This window comes from Schistocerca gregaria, chromosome X, assembly GCF_023897955.1.
Source record: "Schistocerca gregaria isolate iqSchGreg1 chromosome X, iqSchGreg1.2, whole genome shotgun sequence".
Lineage (NCBI taxonomy): Eukaryota > Metazoa > Arthropoda > Insecta > Orthoptera > Acrididae > Schistocerca > Schistocerca gregaria.
Window position 1 is genome coordinate 520,318,581 of NC_064931.1, and position 20,109 is coordinate 520,338,689.

Sequence of the window (20,109 nt, forward strand, 5' to 3'; positions counted from 1 at the left end):
TTTTTTTCACTGAAGTACTGAGTGAGGAGGCACAGCAGTAAGACACCGCAGCCTCATTTGCGAGGACGGTGATTAAAATCCCAATCCAGACTCATATTAGACAAATCTTTAGATTCCTCTTTCGAAAGAGACTGAACAATTTCCTTCCCTAATCAAAGTTTGTCATCAGTTGCTGATGAAGTCACCATGGATTGGACATTAAACCTTAATCTTCCTTTTGTGTAATAAAACAGCTTCCAAAGAGGTGACCAATTAAATATTTTGAGATCCCCCCCCCCCCCCCCCTGCCGCCAGATGTTCTTTATATAAACTGATCAAAGTAGGTGAAAAATATCATATGTTAATATACTAATACCCTCCTTTGTTCTCTGCTCTTCAGTATAATTTTTACCAGTATAACAGTACTAAAATAATTTGTGAACACATGAAAAGTGATCAAGAATTATTCATAAAGTACCTCTTGAAATGGACTCAGTGTGAAGTTTAAAGTAGTGAATAGATTCAAATAACTTACTGCCGGGTGACGTTGTCGACCACCTCTGATATTTCGACAGGAGCACACGCTGCCATTCTCAAGGCACAAATGCGACGAGGAAGAATAGGTGTTAGATACATGCAGTGAGGCAATTAGCCTCATATTTCATGTGCTTAATTCTTATGAAAATGGTTTTTTTGCTTTACACGAATTACATTGGGCACAGACTAACACAATACCAATAAAGAGGGTATTTGATATAGTCATTGGCTTTGGGCAGTTACATAGGAAATGTGACACACATTGTAAACATATTGACTATATCATGTTATCAGTGACAAATTTTTCAAGCACCCGCTAACAAGCAAACTGTGAAAATATGTACCAAAAAATGACACTGGAGCAACCATTAACATTATGTCAGTGGTCAAAGTTAACAGCTAATATCAAATAATCCTCTTGACTCCACAATGCGTATAAGGTGAACATAAAGTTGATTCATGTTACGGGCATTAGCCATCAGGATGCTGCAGTACTGTCTTTGCATATAGGCCTCCGCTTCACTTTTCAGAGCATTATTTTCCTTTTATACAGGAATTATCTATGTTCAGTCATCTGAATAAAAATATGCAAATCTCCTTTATTGTTTCTAATTCAAAACAGTCCTCATTTATTCTTCAGTTGAAGTTGCACATTTGTAATTACTTGACAAGCTTTCACCATGCTGAATCATCTTCAGATCTAAGTAGTTGTCAGCAACCCATCTTGTCTGATCCGATCCTGATAACAGAGTACTGTACTCTGATATGCGAGTTTGACCGTCCAAGATGGGATGCTGATACAACTACTTACATCTGAAGATAATCCAGAGTGATTGGAACATGTCATGTAATTAAAATGTGCAACCGAAACTGAAGAATAAATGAAAATTGTATTAAATACCAGAACAGTTGCTAATTATCTTGACACAGCTATGTTGTCTATTGCTTTCAAATTCCTCTTGCAGGGAGAATTAAATGTGTTTTCATGTCACAGCTAGGTTGGAAAATGATATCTCGAGTCTAGTTAGTGTAAACATAATGTTAAGCATATAGTAACTGTTATGTCACTGTGGTTCACTGTAGTGAATATTAATTTGTGCGAAGGAGAAACATGGGGAAGCAGTGTGAACCTAATAAGCTGTCTCTATATTTAAAAGTTGTGAGATCAGTGAAGCAACTGCTGTTGCGAATTACAGTGCTGCCAATTTTATTCAGATCCTGTATGTTACGTGTGCCCATCTGATACGAGAACTGTGTTTAACATCGCAGCTGTCAGTTTGAAAATGTGGAGTCAATAGCGGCCCTTACGTTTAACCTAACAATCACAACTCTAGATTTAAATTGTCAAAGACAACCACATTGTTAAGGAAAATATAAGGAAATCCAAGCGAAGTGTGAGAGAGATCAACTGAAAAAATTTCAAATGTGAAACTTAAGTGTGTGAACGATACGGCTAGTCGGATAAATGTGTGACCCATGTTGATGCTGTCTATGCAGCTGATTATATTATTATATCTCTATGATTATGCAAGGCCTTTAACTGGGAAATGAAACACGATAGTTAAGGAAATAAACACACAATAAATCCAGTCATCACTTTCTTATGGTGATGGCATGGTTCTGACATTGATCTCCTTATGGAGAAACTGGATAGCCCAATGACATTTTCTCCTGTCATTTACTGCATGTCACTATTGCTGAGTGGGAAAGGGAAAAAGAAAAGCACACTAACCAATGGCTCCCATAATTCTATGGAACATGTATAGATTTAGAACATGCTCGGAGAAATTGACACACACATCACAGTGAATGTCAGTGTGTCTGTATGAGACACGCTCCAAAATTCTGTGCTAAGGTCCTACTCTCTAAAGGAAGATACCCTTGGTGACTAGAGGGCTATGGGTGGAGTGGTACATACCACACTTCTGGTCTACTCACTAGTTTGAAATTATATAGATTTGTTTTGAGGCGTTTGAACATTTATCCTAGGGGTTGTGTTCTACAGTCTGGATCTGGAGAGGAAATACATCTTCATAACAAAGGCCAAGTCACACATTCAGCCCCAAATTTCATCATCATCATCTATTGAACTTTCTTTCCCTTCATCTGTCCTTGTAGGAAATGGGGAAATGAACACTGATATTCACTCTAGTGATCACTTGCCAGGCAGAAGAGGATGTGAAAAGAACTTGACAAAATTTGTGCTCAGTGGAGCAAGCTGGACAGCACAGCCTCACAAACACGAAACACTACTTGACACAACAAAAGTTTTGTCCCAGGCTTCCGCTTAATGGGACTCTACAATTAAAGGGGCCGTACAAATAAGAATGTGTGAGAAAATTTTAAATTGTGATGGTGAATATAATCTTAGTGGTAGATGGAAGTGAGCTCTCGATGCAGAGAAGAGCTATAGATAATAGTTGAAATGTTTATGCTATGGTGGGATCAGTTGACCGCATCTGCAACAGCATGACATAACTATCAGTCTATCAGAAGCTGTCCTTGGGCTGTATAAGGCCACCACAGCAGCAATTTTGACAGTCAGTTGCTCCTGATGATAACTATGTTGGAAATCGTCGAAAGCTCAAGGTTGTACCCTGAATTGATGTGGCAAGAATTCCGTGAATATTTTATACAACAGTGCTGTCGTGGAAGGCATGGTTCTCATATGGATGTTGTGTAGACTGCTGGTTGGGTAGAACACAAAGAAAGTGCTTGGTGGATCTGACTGAAGTCAGCCTTTCTGTTCATGTGTGAAAGCACAGTGAAAAATTAAAGTGAGCAGAAAAATGTGTTGACAAGAGTATGAGAGCCAATGAGGATGGACTCCAGTAAAGGTAGATAACCTACCTCAGCCATAATGAGTGATGGGGCTATTTTACCTTGTGCAGCTGATAAATACACTCCTGGAAATTGAAATAAGAACACCGTGAATTCATTGTCCCAGGAAGTGGAAACTTTGACACATTCCTGGGGTCAGATACATCACATGATCACACTGACAGAACCACAGGCAACAGAGCATGCAAAATGTCGGCACTAGTACAGTGTATATCCACCTTTTGCAGCAATGCAGGCTGCTATTCTCCCATGGAGACGATCGTAGAGATGCTGGATGTAGTCCTGTGGAATGGCTTGCCATGCCATTTCCACCTGGTGCCTCAGTTTGACCAGCGTTCGTGCTGGACGTGCAGACCGCGTGAGACGACGCTTCATCCAGTCCCAAACATGCTCAATGGGGGACAGATCCGGAGATCTTGCTGGCCAGGGTAGTTGACTTACACCTTCTAGAGCACGTTGGGTGGCACGGGATACATGTGGACGTGCATCGTCCTGTTGGAACAGCAAGTTCCCTTGCCAGTCTAGGAATGGTAGAACGATGGGTTCGATGACGGTTTGGATGTACCGTGCACTATTCAGTGTCCCCTCGACAATCACCAGAGGTGTACGGCCAGTGTAGGAGATCGCTCCCCACGCCATGATGCCGGGTGTTGGCCCTGTGTGCCTTGGTCGTATGCAGTCCTGATTGTGGCACTCACCTGCACGGCGCCAAACACGCATACGACCATCATTGGCACCAAGGCAGAAGCGACTCTCATCGCTGAAGACGACACGTCTCCATTCGTCCCTCCATTCACGCCTGTCGCGACACCACTGGAGGCGGGCTGCACAATGTTGGGGCGTGAACGGAAGATGGCCTAACGGTGTGCGGGACTGTAGCCCAGCTTCATGGAGACGGTTGCGAAAGGTCCTCGCCGATACCCCAGGAGCAACAGTGTCCCTAATTTGCTGGGAAGTGGCGGTGCGGTCACCTACTGCACTGTGTAGGATCCTACGGTCTTGGCGTGCGTCGCTGCGGTCCGGTCCCAGGTCGGCGGGCACGTGCACCTTCCGCCGACCACTGGCGACAACATAGATGTACTGTGGAGACCTCACGCCCCACGTGTTGAGCAATTCGGCGGTACGTCCACCCGGCCTCCCGCATGCCCACTATACGCCCTCGCCCAAAGTCCGTCAACTGCACATACGGTTCACGTCCACGCTGTCGCGGCATGCTACCAGTGTTAAAGACTGCGATGGAGCTCTGTATGCCACGGCAAACTGGCTGACACTGGCGGCGGTGGTGCACAAATGCTGCGCAGCCAGCGCCATTCGACGGCCAACACAGCGGTTCCTGGTGTGTCCGCTGTGCCGTGCGTGTGATCATTGCTGGTACAGCCCTCTCGCAGTGTCCGGAGCAAGTATGGTGGGTCTGACACACCGGTGTCAATGTGTTCTTTTTTCCATTTCCAGGAGTGTAGTATGGCATGATTGGCTGGGAGTCTCTCAAAATGGTTGTTTAGCTGCATAGTGCACATCTATTGGATGCAACTTTCGCACCTACAGTTTAATGTGGAATTCAAACCTTGTGCTGTACCTGGCATATCTTGTCCTCAACAATGGAAAACCCAAGATATTTTTTCTTGACTGAGAGCTGTAGGCTAGGTTAAAGGCAGAATGAAAAATTTTAATGTCCCACTGGGATTCGATCCCGTGACTTTTGGGTTTCCAAGCATACACGCTACCACTAGTCCATGTAGTCGGACGTCGGACACAGCGGCTGTTGCTGCAAAGGCAATAGCTAATTGTTTCAATAGAATAACATTTGATGGCAACAAAGATCTCACATGTTTATGCCGTAAAGAAGCTGTGGGGAGGCTGCTGATGGCATTTAGTTCATTCAGTTAAGAAGAATGTAATGGGCACTTCTGTTTGTGGGAACTGGAAAATACGTTTGTGCTGCTACAGTTACAGCTTAAGTTATATTTATCAAAATGACCCGCCTGTGATCTTCTGAACTGCATATGGTCAAAGGAACTATATCCAGGTTCATAGAGGGGATCCACAACAATATCCCATGATTGAAAGGCAACATAGCCGTAAGTCATGACAGTGTAAGAAGCCGATCGGGACAGAGTTTTCGTCATGGTAAAGAACCATCAAGACCTCCCAGACTTTCAGACTTCTTACTATCCTCTACTTTTTCTTTGTTGCAAAATTTGTATAAACAAGTCAATTTTATGGATGATGGGCTATTTGTCAGCAGTCAGGCATGTTACTGTATTCTATGAAACTATTCCAAGTGTTATTGACAGAAAGGTTGTTAGGTTACTCCACAGGTAAGAAAGTGGGCTATATGTTTCAGCATAGATATTAATGATAAATTAAATCCATGTGTCCGATGTGGAACTTGTCACTTTTATTTGCAAAACAGCAACTAAGTTAGATAAGAAACTGCACTCCTGGAAATGGAAAAAAGAACACATTGACACCGGTGTGTCAGACCCACCATACTTGCTCCGGACACTGCGAGAGGGCTGTACAAGCAATGATCACACGCACGGCTCAGTGGACACACCAGGAACCGCGGTGTTGGCCGTCGAATGGCGGTAGCTGCGCAGCATTTGTGCACCACCGCCGTCAGTGTCAGCCAGTTTGCCATGGCATACGGAGCTCCATCGCAGTCTTTAACACTGGTAGCATGCCGCGACAGCGTGGATGTGAACCGTATGTGCAGTTGACGGACTTTGAGTGAGGGCGTATAGTGGGCATGCGGGAGGCCGGGTGGACGTAGCGCCGAATTGCTCAACACGTGGGGCGTGAGGTCTCCACAGTACATCGATGTTGTCGCCAGTGGTCGGCGGAAGGTGCACGTGCCCGTCGACCTGGGACCGGACCGCAGCGACGCACGGATGCACGCCAATGATGGTCGTATGCGTGTTTTCGCCGTGCAGGTGAGCGCCACAATCAGGACTGCATACGACCGAGGCACACAGGGCCAACACCCGGCATCATGGTGTGGGGAGCGATCTCCTACACTGGCCGTACACCTCTGGTGATCGTCGAGGGGACACTGAATAGTGCACGGTACATCCAAACCGTCATCGAACCCATCGTTCTACCATTCCTAGACCGGCAAGGGAACTTGCTGTTCCAACAGGACAACGCACGTCCGCATGTATCCCGTGCCACCCAACGTGCTCTAGAAGGTGTAAGTCAACTACCCTGGCCAGCAAGATCTCCGGATCTGTCCCCCATTGAGCATGTTTGGGACTGGATGAAGCGTCATCTCACGCGGTCTGCACGTCCAGCACGAACGCTGGTCCAATTGAGGCGCCAGGTGGAAATGGCATGGCAAGCCGTTCCACAGGACTACATCCAGCATCTCTACGATCGTCTCCATGGGAGAATAGCAGCCTGCATTGCTGCGAAAGGTGGATATACACTGTACTAGTGCTGACATTGTGCATGCTCTGTTGCCTGTGTCTATGTGCCTGTGGTTCTGTCAGTGTGATCATGTGATGTATCTGACCCCAGGAATGTGTCAATAAAGTTTCCCCTTCCTGGGACAATGAATTCACGGTGTTCTTATTTCAATTTCCAGGAGTGTATATCTTTGTAACAAACGGCTAAAGTGTATGTGCTGTACAACATACTCTTTGCTGTGTGCTGCTGTTGGCAATTTGTTTCTGTTGGTTGTAGTCAGTCGAGTGATACTATATTTTAAGACAACGCGAATCATTGAATCTAATTATTTCCTTTTCAGTATATGCAAATAAAATTCTTTCTGGGATGGAGAGCAGGAAGAAAACTCGATGGGTTGACACTGACCTGCAGTGTAGCCCAGGGCCATGGTTAGGTTGGAATATGACAATTTGGTTGAATTGGCAAAGCCAATGAATGCGAACACAAAAATATGACTGCCATAATAGATTGATATGCAGTGTAGCAAGAAATTATGTTTGTAACTTACTTTTATGTCTTATTTCGGATTTTGCCAAAAATTTTGATGGTGTTGTTAAATCCCAACCTAAAAAAATACCAGAAAACTGAATTTATGAACCATAGGGAATTATGAATGAACATTGATGGGCTACAACTGACAAGTGATTTGTTGTGTTCACTTCCCATCATTCTTCTTGCCAACAGTAGCACAAAGCAGAAAAGCCACAGTACATTGTAAATTCATTTTACTGCATTTTAGGTTAAATACTATGTATAGCATACTCAGCTCTGTGTCCCCTTCCAGTTTTTCACTAAATTGTGCAACAGGCTTAATGAGGCATATTTACTGTTAATTTTGAATTAGTGACTGCTCCTTTCTGTACAGAGTTTCTTCTGTCACAATTCAGACAAATTAAGGCAGAGAAAATAGCATTAAAATAAATCAATATTACTTCATTGTTGGACTATAATAGGTACATATGATGCTAATTTCTGGTATATGTGGACTCTCATCTGATGGTAGATAATGTGTAATCCATATCTCTATGCCATTTTGAAGGCATCGGTTGACACCTAGCTCCTTCTGAAATCAGTAGTTAGTGAGGGGCTGTAGGTTGTCATGTTCCTGGTGAGCAGCTTAAGGCTCCATTATTATTTATAGATTGGTCGTGAATTAATACTGTTTCCGAAAGTTTAAATGACTGTATATGGAATTGACTTAGCTAGTGTGAGTACATGAAATCACAATGGGGGATAATTTATTTTTTCTTTTAGCATTTCAGGCTTGTTCATATCGTTTAACACAGAAGAAAGAAGTCATAAAAGAATGACTGGATTTCTTGCTGTCAAAAACACATTTCATAGCTACTTAGTCAAAATAGTAACCATTTGCTTCTACTGTCAATTTCTTGTGTTATACTCTCAGGATATAAATGTGTTGCAAATTCAAATCGTTCATTTTAAATGAGTTTCATTTTGGTTCATCTCAAAGCTTCTACACACCAGTTTTCAATTTCTTATAGCATATAAATTTCTTCAGAAAATAAGAAAACTAAGTTAATTTTTTTCCCTTCAAATGACTCTTATTGTATCATAGTTCATTGGCCACCCGTGCCTAAAATAATTGCATTCACCAGCTTTAATATAAAACACCCAAACACAATACAATAAATATTCTGTAACTTTCTACTTATAGATGGGTACGAACATTTTCTTTGCATCACATTGCAGGGTTTATTTGCAGTAAATGATTTTCTTTCATCTCAGTTCTGCAGTGGAGAACAAGGGATACCTTGACAAAACTTCTGCTGTCTTCTTGCAAATGCAAAGTCTGCCTCATTGAGAGAAAAGAACAGCACCATGTTGCCACAGAACACAGAAACACTATACATAGCATGGATATATTGAAGAGTAAATATCGTAAATGTGCTTGCTCATCTTACATTTAATATCTGTAATAATTGTAGCTATGAATTTGCTGTGGCACCCATAGGTTCTTTTTTTTTTTTTTTTTTTTTTTTAGGCTGTAAATGACTTCAGAAGAAAGATGGATGTTAAATAAACTCCTGAATTCCATTTTAGTACACATTTTCTTCAGTTATAGCACTTTTCGTGCATGATTCTGTGGCACCAGGAACTGAGAAGCAGTGCCATAGTGTCAACATATTTTATAGCCCTCAAATAAAGAACTCGTGTTTACTTGTTTTTACATATTTTAAGTGATGGTATGGTGGAAACTAGGGATGGGCTATGATTGCGCTCGAGAAACGCGCGACGCGAAAGAAATTTCTCGAGTATGCTCGAGAAGTTGACAGTGCTGCGCTCTCTGAGAAATTGCCCAAACCTTCAGTAAACGAAGCACTGAGCCGCAGTAGTCGTACTCATCGTACGTACATGCTTGGAAAACTTTGAAATTCTATGATTGATATAAACTGTTCTACCGTTATTAATGTGTACTGAAGTATTAGTATATGTCTCATAAGACAAAAATCACAGAATTGTTTAAAACAAAGCACAGAATTCGCATAAAACAGCTTTATTCTTACGAAATAAATTACCTTGTACATTCTGCATGTATGCATGCATGCATGCTTAAACGTAAAAGAGAAGTGCTATAGCCTTTTATATACAGAAACTGCGTACATGCGTTTACTTACTGAAAAAAGAAAGGAAACAAAAGTTGTTCAGCACAAGGCATTTTTACATCCCATTGCTACACTGCCGTTGATTTGTGTTTAGAAATATTATTTTATTAACCAATTGGCCTTTTAGTCTGCTTCTTTGTTTGTTTATAAGTAGTCCTGTTTTCGAAAATATTCTTTCACTGGGAACAGAAGTTGCACGTATTGCAAGATATTTTTTTGCCATGACAGTTAGACCTGTTTTCATTTTCTTTCCAGTAGTGTAAAAGGATTATTTGTCTGTTGTAGGTACGGTTCTTCCAAATATCGCTGTATCTCCAGGTCTATACTATCACAACCTCTTCATCGAAAGAAGCCCATAAGGAACTACTGGCGTTTTGTAGGAAATGGTACTCGTGCCTAGTGTTGTTAGCAGCCTAATGAGTAGATCGTACGGTCTCTACCATGTTTGTGCACTCTGCAATTAGGCTTGCAATGGCATGTTTTGAATGAATGGGATTCGTAAATGGTAACGTTTTGAATCTTGGGTCGAGAACTGTGGCAACGGTATGTACTTTGTTTGTTTCTATTAATCCTATCCGGGCTATTAGTGAGTTGTGCAGATGTTGCTGTAGCTCTTGCGCTGTTGTGGTAGCCCACTTCCCATTGCATAGGTTAGGATTAGCTGTCTGATTATTGGAATAGCTTTCGAAAGAGAAGTAGTTTTCAGTTGAGATTTCACTTGTTACCACTACAAATGGCTCCAGTACACACAAATATTCGCTCAAAATTCCTCACTCGTCAGCTGTGAGGTTCTCTGCACCTGAATACAAAGTTTATAAGCCGGCTGCAATACATTCATTTTGCTCCACTAGACGTTGTAGCTTATAAAACATACTGTTCCATTGGGTTTAGGTTTCCTGAATCAATTTATGAACAGGTTTTTTCATTAGATCCTGGATCTCATGGAGTTTTGCATTATCATTGCAACTTGTTTTAGAATAGCTAACAATTTTTTTGGCCTTTTCCCGCATTATGCAGAGGTCACCGTTGCTGTTCAAGGAACTTTTCACAACTAAATTGACGGTGTGTGCTAAACAAGGCACATGTAGCATATCTATGTTGCCACTGTGAATAACTTGTACGGCTGCCGTCATGTTACTGGCGTTATCAGTTGTAATGCTTACAACTTTGTTTTCAATGTTCCATTTTGAAATCACGTTACCTAACGCCTCATGTGAAAGCATTGCTAATTACGCATATAAATATTTTTTTTTGTGATTTTCTTTAGATTTCTATTACTTTTATTTTATTCATATGGGCATTTCTAATTGCGATTATGAGGTCATCACACTCACTAATATTTAGTGCTGTATGCTTTTCTGGGAAACGGAATGTGTCAAGAGCTAAAGCTTTCAGGCACCAATTAGTCTTAATGAAATGACCAGTTACAGCAATATATTCCTCACTATTGAGTGAGGTTCAAATATTGGTCGTTAGGAAAACACAAGTAGTCTTCCACGACCAAGTTTACAGCCTCTTTCTGTTTATGGTAATCGTCCTCAATCATGAGGCGCAAGTTTTTTTTTATTTGGTATCGAGTATTGTGGGTCCAACAGTGAAACGAAATGTCAAAAACCAGTGTCCTTGACGATTGAAAGCAGCTGAAAACCATCTGTTATCTTGGCCACTAGTGCTTCATCTAGCTGTTGCCGTTTACTTCCCTCTATGACGAGAAACGTAGGATTTAGATCAGTGCTCCTGCAAGGGGATACGTTATGCTCGACAACTAGTCCAATGAAATGACATATCAAATTGTGCAAAAGCTAGGATAGTATAGGTTTGATTTTGGGGTATGTTGTATGTTATCGGTGTACGATTAAAAAAATCAGTGTTTTTCAAGCGTGGCGGACTGCTTCGGACACTCTCCTAACCTTTGCACGGAATTCACCTTTTTTACCATACGTACGTACCTGGATATTTTGTCTGCCTCGCTGTATTGGAAGAATGAGCGTCTGTATCCACGGACGTCACTGTTTTATTGCTCGATAAATTGTGCAGTTTAAGATGTCTAATCATGCCCGTTGTATTTTTTGATACATTACCGAGATTTTTATGACAAATATTGCAAGTAACGTTATCTCCACCCTCTGTAAAGTATTTCCAGCGCCACGACGTTCGTTTTCGAGTGTCCATATTGATATAACAACTTTACTCGAATGAAACCTGAGACATACTAGTTACGAGCACAGCAAGCGTGTTTGTCTAGCGGTGGCATTCAATTCATAAAACAACAGCGGCACGGCGTATGTTGTCCAGCCAACTGGCGCGCAGTGGCACACGCCGCTGAGCCGTTTCTCGTGAGCTTCTCGAGAATTGCTTGAGAACTAGAGGCTCGAGAAATTCTCGGTGTGCTCGAATCGCGCACCTTGCCATCCCATTGCTGGTGGGAACCAGAAATAATACAAAACTATGTGGCTGAAGCGATACCACAGTTTGTGGCACTGGCAGCATCAAGTTAAAGAAAGTTGGCTTTCTTTTTTTATTTTATTCTAAAGGACAATGAGGTCTTTTGTATAACGTACTATTCCCATGTCGAAGCTTAACAGTCTCACTATGAAATTGTTTGATGGTAAAGGTGCAATTTGTATGTTGTGGTAGTGAACATGCCCAAGTTCTCCAACCGAAGGTAACAAGAGTGCTTCATTATAGGTATGCATCAGTTGTCTAGAGTGAGGGATTATGTGACATTTATTATTATTATATTATTATAAGGTTCTGTTTTGAGTGAAATGTGTGGTATATACACTCCTGGAAATTGAAATAAGAACACCGTGAATTCATTGTCCCAGGAAGGGGAAACTTTATTGACACATTCCTGGGGTCAGATACATCACATGATCACACTGACAGAACCACAGGCACATAGACACAGGCAACAGAGCATGCACAATGTCGGCACTAGTACAGTGTATATCCATCTTTCGCAGCAATGCAGGCTGCTATTCTCCCATGGAGACGATCGTAAAGATGCTGGATGTAGTCCTGTGGAACAGCTTGCCATGCCATTTCCACCTGGCGCCTCAGTTGGACCAACGTTCGTGCTGGACGTGCAGACCGCGTGAGACGACGCTTCATCCAGTCCCAAACATGCTCAATGGGGGACAGATCCGAAGATCTTGCTGGCCAGGGTAGTTGACTTAAATCTTCTAGAGCACGTTGGGTGGCACGGGATACATGCGGACGTGCATTGTCCTGTTGGAACAGCAAGTTCCCTTGCCGGTCTAGGAATGGTAGAACGATGGGTTCGATGACGGTTTGGATGTACCGTGCACTATTCAGTGTCCCCTCGACGATCACAAGAGGTGTACGGCCAGTGTAGGAGATCACTCCCCACACCATGATGCCGGGTGTTGGCCTTGTGTGCCTCGGTCGTATGCAGTCCTGATTGTGGCGCTCACCTGCACGGCGCCAAACACGCATACGACCATTATTGGCACCAAGGCAGAAGCGACTCTCATCACTGAAGACGACACGTCTCCATTCGTCCCTCCATTCACACCTGTCGCGACACCACTGGAGGCGGGCTGCACGATGTTGGGGCGTGAGCGGAAGATGGCCTAACGGTGTGCGGGACCGTAGCCCAGCTTCATGGAGACGGTTGCGAATGGTCCTCGCCGATACTCCAGGAGCGACAGTGTCCCTAATTTGCTGGGAAGTGGCGGTGCGGTCCCCTACGGCACTGTGTAGGATCCTACGGTCTTGGCGTGCGTCGCTGCGGTCCGGTCCCAGGTCGACGGGCATGTGCACCTTCCGCCGACCACTGGCGACAACATCGATGTACTGTGGAGCTCTCACGCCCCACGTGTTGAGCAATTCGGCGGTACGTCCACCCGGCCTCCCGCATGCCCACTATACGCCCTCGCTCAGTCCGTCAACTGCACATTAGGTTCACGTCCACGCTGTCGCGGCATGCTACCAGTGCTAAAGACTGCGATGGAGCTCTGTATGCCACGGCAAACTGGCTGACACTGACGGCGGCGGTGCACAAATGCTGTGCGGCTAGCGCCATTCGACGGCCAACACCGCGGTTGCTGGTGTGTCCGCTGTGCCGTGCGTGTGATCATTGCCTGTACAGCCCTCTCGCAGTGTCCGGAGCAAGTATGGTGGGTCTGACACACCGGTGTCAATGTGTTCTTTTTTCCATTTCCAGGAGTGTAGTTGTACATGGTACAAAATACTACTGCCGTCCGTTTCACCTGGTGCAGCTGCAGACACGATGCAGACAAAAGTGAAAGCACGGTTCACGCTCTTTGTTGTTTGATTTTCAATTTTAAGACTTACGCCTACCTCAGTCTCTGTCAGGCCCTATAGTGCATTTAAAATAAGTTGCAGCTTTTGACAGTTAAGTACGGAATGAGTGAAGGGGAACGTAGTTGCCAGAGTGAGCTGGCGCATCAGCAGGTGACGACAGTATAATGCCAGGCCTCCTAGGCATGAAACCTGTGAGGCTTGCTTGCCTGCATCAACAGAAAGCTACCCAAACTGACTGATCTGTGATCTTTCTCAAAAGTTTTTAAAGATACTATTTGGTTATAAGCAGTAATACTCGCATATCTTATTGCTTAATTCGTCAGCTTTGTGATAAACCTGCTTTCATTTCGTTAATGGTCACTGTTATTGTGATATTTCGATAGTGGGTAAACTACTGCAAGAAATTCTTTGTTTCCAGAGAAAAAGAAGTATCACTATGAATTTGCGTTTGTTGTATGAGAGGTTACATGTTTCTCTGTATTAAATGTAGATGATATATTGAATTATTGTTTAAACTTGTAAAGTTATCGCCATCTGTTTCCAATTTCAAGAAAATGTAACATATGTAAAACGCTCCGTGACCAACTTGTGCGTCAGTGTAAAAACTAGAATAAAATATTCATAAATTCCTCGTATCTCAAAAATGGTTTGACGTATCAAAACAAGATATTTACAAATGATAGTGTGCAAAGACGAGTGAATATCGAGTTAGACATGGAAGTTTTGTATGTTGATTGTATGGCGGAACACAAATGACTACAGATTTTTTTCAGTGAAATAATGTAATTATTGAGATCTATCGATAGCCGGTTAAAACGAGAACTGCTGTGGATTTTGTGACAGTATAAATGAAGACGTTAAGACTTTATTTTTATACCAAAAATTTGCTGTTTCATAAACTATTGACTTGACTAGAACTCAGTTGTTTGTTTCATAAAACACTATTTCAGGATTCTGTTGGAATTTCAACTGCATTGGAATGTTAGTGAGACGAATATTTCTGAACTGCACTGTGTTTTGACAAAAGAAGCAGATTTTGACATAACACTAAGAGAAGTTAGCATTCATCAAGACTCACCACAGTCCTTCATGAATCAATGTCTCCTCAACTGCCTTCTGGGCATGGCTGACAGATCGTGACCAGTCATGTCGTGCAACATTTTCAGTGGCTTCTTTCATCAGCGTTTCATCCTCACTGAGCGTAAATTTCTTGTTGTTTTTTGCCACATTATTTTTCACCTAGATCCATATACTCCATTGGATTTAATTGAGCATGATATGGAGGAAGCCTGATTAAACTATTCCCTTTACCGTTAGCCAGTTTGTCGGCTCGGTAGCATGAAGTTTTGGCTGGTACAGCACCAAAAGTTTGATTTCCTTTGCCTTATACATGCTAGGTTCACCTTTGTCTCGTGGAACATTCCTTTGTACCCACAAAATATCCACTTTCCTTCGTGGCATTGTGAGAATTTGTTGCATCACAACAGATTGGTAATCCGTTTTGGTCATTACTATCGTAGGACTCTGAGGAATCTTTTGCAGCAGAATGTTCTTTCCAGCCTGTGAACGTGTTCTCTGATGACACTTTATTGAAAATTAAATAGTCAGATGTACTGCACTGTTGTTGTTATTGCAATGCCAACACAAAACATTTGTTCATAGTACCTGAGGACTACATAATGCTTAAATGCCAGAAAATACGTCATTACAGTGAGAGCTGACAAATGTTGATGCATCTAATGTGTGCTGTTTATTCATGGTGTGGCAACAGAGGCGCGCAACTAGTTGGTCCGCTAGCTGCATCAAGGGAAAGCCGGCTCGCCATTGGTGTTACCTGGGCAATGGCATCTCATCCTTCTCCAGGCAGCCAAATATCAGAAGTTGCAACTAATTTTAATCCCACTATATAGGTAGTTGCAAGAGAGAAGTAACAAGCATTTTCACTTTGCAATTCTGGCAGGGGAAGCATTATTGGGTCCATATGCAGCGGTCTTTTGGCACACTGGGCCATATAAAGTGTTGAGCCTCCAATGCCATGGTACCACCGATGACTGGTTGACTAGGTCATGTGAGGACTTGGAGACCCGGTGGGATGGTGAAGGAGATAAGTACGGCAACAGGGGGATCCAAATGTTGTTCTAATAGCTGTTTTGTGTATATCCTCAGTGGTTACTGGGAACTGATTCTAGACTTTGACAAAGTCTAGAGTGAAAAAAAAACATACAATCGGTAAGATAATATGCGAGACCTCTTTGTGTCGCACTAAGTAGCATTGCGGGTCTGCCTTAGTGTCTAGTGCCATGTGATTGCTTCACATCAACCAACCTTCTGGCTTTTTGGCAGCTTTGAGAGAAACTCTGGTATATTTTTAAGAAAAACCTATGAGTACAATTGTATATTTTTTTCATATTAATAATTAAATAGTTCACTTTATATGCCTCTGATAAATTTATTCAAAATTCTAACCTATTCTTACAACTACTTTATTAGTGCCTCATTTCTTGCTGTGCCAGCACTGCATCTATTGACAGAATCTTCTCTACCTAAGGACTTTTTTGTCAAAATTGAGACATAATGTAGGAGAGAAAAGATGTGAGAAATTAGTGAAGATCTGTTACATGGTGACCACTGCCTATGTTTGATGTCAATAAGCAATAAACACTCACAGATGACAAGTGGCAGCACTGACAGTGGAGGGTGTATAAAACACGATGCGGAAAGCAGTGCAGTTGTTTCATAATGTGGAAATAGTGATTTATCTGATGTTCAAAAGGGCACGGTCATTGGCTTTCGGGCCAAGGGTGGAAGCATTTCCAAAACTGCTAAGTTTGTAAACTGTTTGCCTGCCACTGTGGTTAAAGTGTACTGTGCATGGCTAAATGGCGCTATTCAAAACTGGTGCCAAGGCAACTGTGGTGCACCATGGGCTACACATTGATGAGTGAAAAACAGCTGAAAAAATGTGCACAGGGCAAATAGATGGGCAACTGTTGAGTAACTGATGGCCCAGATGAACCCAGGGAGTAAAAACACTATCTCCTCAATACCTGTTCAGCCAAAATTGCTGCATATGGGCTTCTGCAGCAGCACCTGGTTCATGGACCCATGGTGGCTGCTGTTCATTGACAACAAAGGCCGCAATTTGCATGCCAGTATCACAAGCAGATGTCTCCTGAGTAGCGACAGGTAACCTTTTGAGAAGTCGCATTTTATGTGCCATCCAACAGATTGCCATTTCCGTATATGTCATGACACCTAAAAGCAAACACCTTGCAACCAGGCAGGAAAAGAATGGTCTGGGGATCGTTTTCACAGCATTCCCTGGCTGATCTTATCATTCTGAAAGGCACAGTGGATCAACACATGTATGCTTCTATTGTTGGGGAATATGTCCAACCCTTACATACAATTCGTTTTTCCTCAGCATGACTGCATATGCCAGCATGGCTGTGCAGCATGTCGCACAGCTTGCAGTGTACTTACATGGTTTCAAAAGCAACAGGATGAGTTTACTGTACTCCACTGGCCACCAAACTTCCAGATTTGAACCAAATCAAGAATCTTTGGGACTACTTCGATCCGGCTGTTCTTGTCGTGGGTCCACAACTGAGATACCTATCGCAGCTGGCCGTGTAACTGAAGTTAACATGTCCAGCTAATGAAGGAATATATGGAGCTAAAGATTGTGTAGTCACAATTTTTTGCACAGTTCTAAGAGAGAGTGTACCGAACAACATACAAAAAATCCTGACCAGTCAGGTGTGTTAGTATGGAGAGTCTTCTAAAGCTAACTTTTTCATGGTTTTCTCAGGTAATTATAAAACCTCAACTCATAGTGACAAAAATGTTTCCCAGTACATTACATTTCATAAAAGAGAGGTCCTATTAAATATTTCTCTGGTTCTAATAGTTTCAATGTTGCAGGGGATGGAAAAATCAAAAGATTATTAAAAATAATGTTTTAACAGTGTGAAATTAATGTTTATTTTTAAACAAACAGTTGGGAACAAATATTAAATGTGTGTACCATGCCTAAGTGCAGTAGAGGTGTATTAAGCAATAAATTGTTCTGTGGGTGTAGTAGGGTTAGGAGGGGATGTGTGGGGTAGAAGCACGAGGAACGTAGGTAGGTTGATTATTTCACACACTTAAGTCCTTTATCAGTGTGAAACTGTAGATCAAGTAGGCGATTCCCCACTATGTCACAAGAAGCAATTACAGGAATTTTCACAAAGTTATGCAGACCTTCTGTGCGCTTTAGGCCCAATTCATACAGAGATGATGGGCACAGACAATTGACGGGGATGTAGTACTGTTTCAAGTCACCTCTGTGTTATCAAATGAAGCAATTCACACGGAAGTGGTGTGGCAGAGATGCGTCACTTCATGGCCTGCACCATGTCAGTTTGAACCCATGAGGTGGACACTGAAATGATGTGTGGTGGAGATGTTAGTGGTGCACTGCTGTTTTCATTACAATAATCTGAAGTCATCCGAAGCACATCAAAAAAATGACATAGATGAAGTTTAACTACATCCATCTGTCTAGTTAGTTTTTGAGTTCAACTTTTAAATTTTGCACAAAAAATTTAAAAAAAATCTGTTTTAGTATTCACGCATGTTCTCCGCCATGCAGTCATTCTCATTAAGTTTTGAGGAAACCATTTGATAAATAGACGATTTTTCCACAATTTATAGTCCCAACATCATAGTTTGTTAGTAAACTGGTTTTATTTTTGTTGCTGCCCATATTGCGATATTCCACAAATATGTAAACCAGTTGTAATATTGTGAAGTGTTTGCGGTGAAGAATGTAGTCGCAGGACATTTTATAGTGGTGGATTTTAGGTCACATATTGCTGTTTGTGATATATAGCTAACATATCAAAATTGTTTTTAATGATGGAAAGAGAGAGATGATACTTCCTAGTACTGAGTAAATAACATGTATTTTGATGGTTGGCCATGACAAGCTATGCCACACCAAACTTGACGTAAGGCCTCACACTATATGGTTTCGTGGTTCCTGTTTCTCTTTCGTATATGATTTATGTACTTGGTTAGAATCACATTTTTAAGTTAACATTGCATTTACAGTTATTTTCATTTTAAAACTAGAGAGATAGACAATCCCAAGTCCAACAGCAGAGTTAAAGGTTTATGTTCAGATGAAGATCATATGAAAATATGAATTGTAAAAACATTCCAGTTTTGTTGCTTCTCACTGAATGCTGTCCTTCTCTTTGTCTGACACAATAGAGAAACACTCCTAAGACAGTCTGTAAAAACGCTGGTAATGTTTGGGATACATGTTTAATTCTTTCACTATGTGAAATGTGCCATACTTCTTCCCTGTTTTTACCTATAACAGTTGTATCCAATATCTTCTTCACAGCTCAACATTTAAGAGTTACAAAAGATCAAGTGCATCAGTATCTTTGTCTGATAAAGACGACATATTCTGATCCATTCCTAGTGTGACCGTACCGCGTCTCAGCGCCACTTCAGTGTGAATTGCTCACATCCTGCCTTCACAACCTGCCTGACTCGCCACTGCCAGGTGTCTGCACCATGCTTTTGTGTGTTAATTTGTCCTTATGAAGCACTGGTGATGCTGTGCGCAGACATGTTCGAGGGGTGTTTACTTTCCAGAGTGCGTTAAAACTTGTAATGCAGATATGAGTTACTAATAATACAAATATAAGTAACGTACATGGGTGGAATGTGCATAAATTACTGCACACTCTTGTACACTGTTAGATGGTAAATCGATTTTTTGTCATCCTCTATGGCAGCTGTTGTGTTATTCCTGGCAATGGCAACTTCCTCCACAATAAGTGCTTTTCTGATTTTCAGTTGACACACAACTGTACTTCCCCAGCATATGCTGTCCTGTTCTCTTAAATACGAATCTTCAGTTAGCATGTGTTTATATGTAGTGCAGTTATCTTCAGTTTATTAAATGAGTGCCGGCCGCGGTGGCAGAGCAGTTCTAGGTGCTTCAGTCCGGAACCGCATGACTGCTACGGTCGCAGGTTCGAATCTTGCCTCGGGCGTGGATGTGTGCGATGTCCTTAGGTTAGTTAGGTTTAAGTAGTTCTAAGTTCTAGGGGACTGATGACCACAGATGTTAAGTCCCATAGTGCTCTGAGCCATTCTTAAATGAGTAATTTTTGCGGGTGTCAAATGACCTTTTATGTAAAATACATTTTCTAAACAATGGATGAGATACGTTTAATTTGTGTGTTGTCAGTGACCTATGTAGTGTTGGTCAGAAAGGGATTGGATTGGTAAAATGACACCTCGCTCCTCTCAATCATTGACAGTCTATTGTAAAGCCATATAATAGTGTTGTTATTACTTGTGGTAAATTAATAAATGACCAGAAACTTAG

The 20,109-nt window shown here is 42.1% G+C and overlaps 1 protein-coding gene across 7 annotated transcripts in view; it reads left to right on the plus strand.

Moving 5' to 3' along the window:
* Positions 1-20,109, plus strand: part of LOC126297847 (uncharacterized) — an 85,555-nt gene that overhangs the window by 3,190 nt on the left and 62,256 nt on the right. Inside the window, exon 2 of one of the 7 annotated variants that reach the window (XM_049989106.1) lies at positions 9,711-9,968. The exons of 5 other annotated variants lie outside the window; for them this stretch is intronic. The gene's annotated coding sequence lies outside the window, so the exon portion shown is untranslated. The remainder of the gene's footprint in view (positions 1-9,710; positions 9,969-20,109) is intronic. One more of the 7 variants, XM_049989105.1, reaches the window with a different exon arrangement.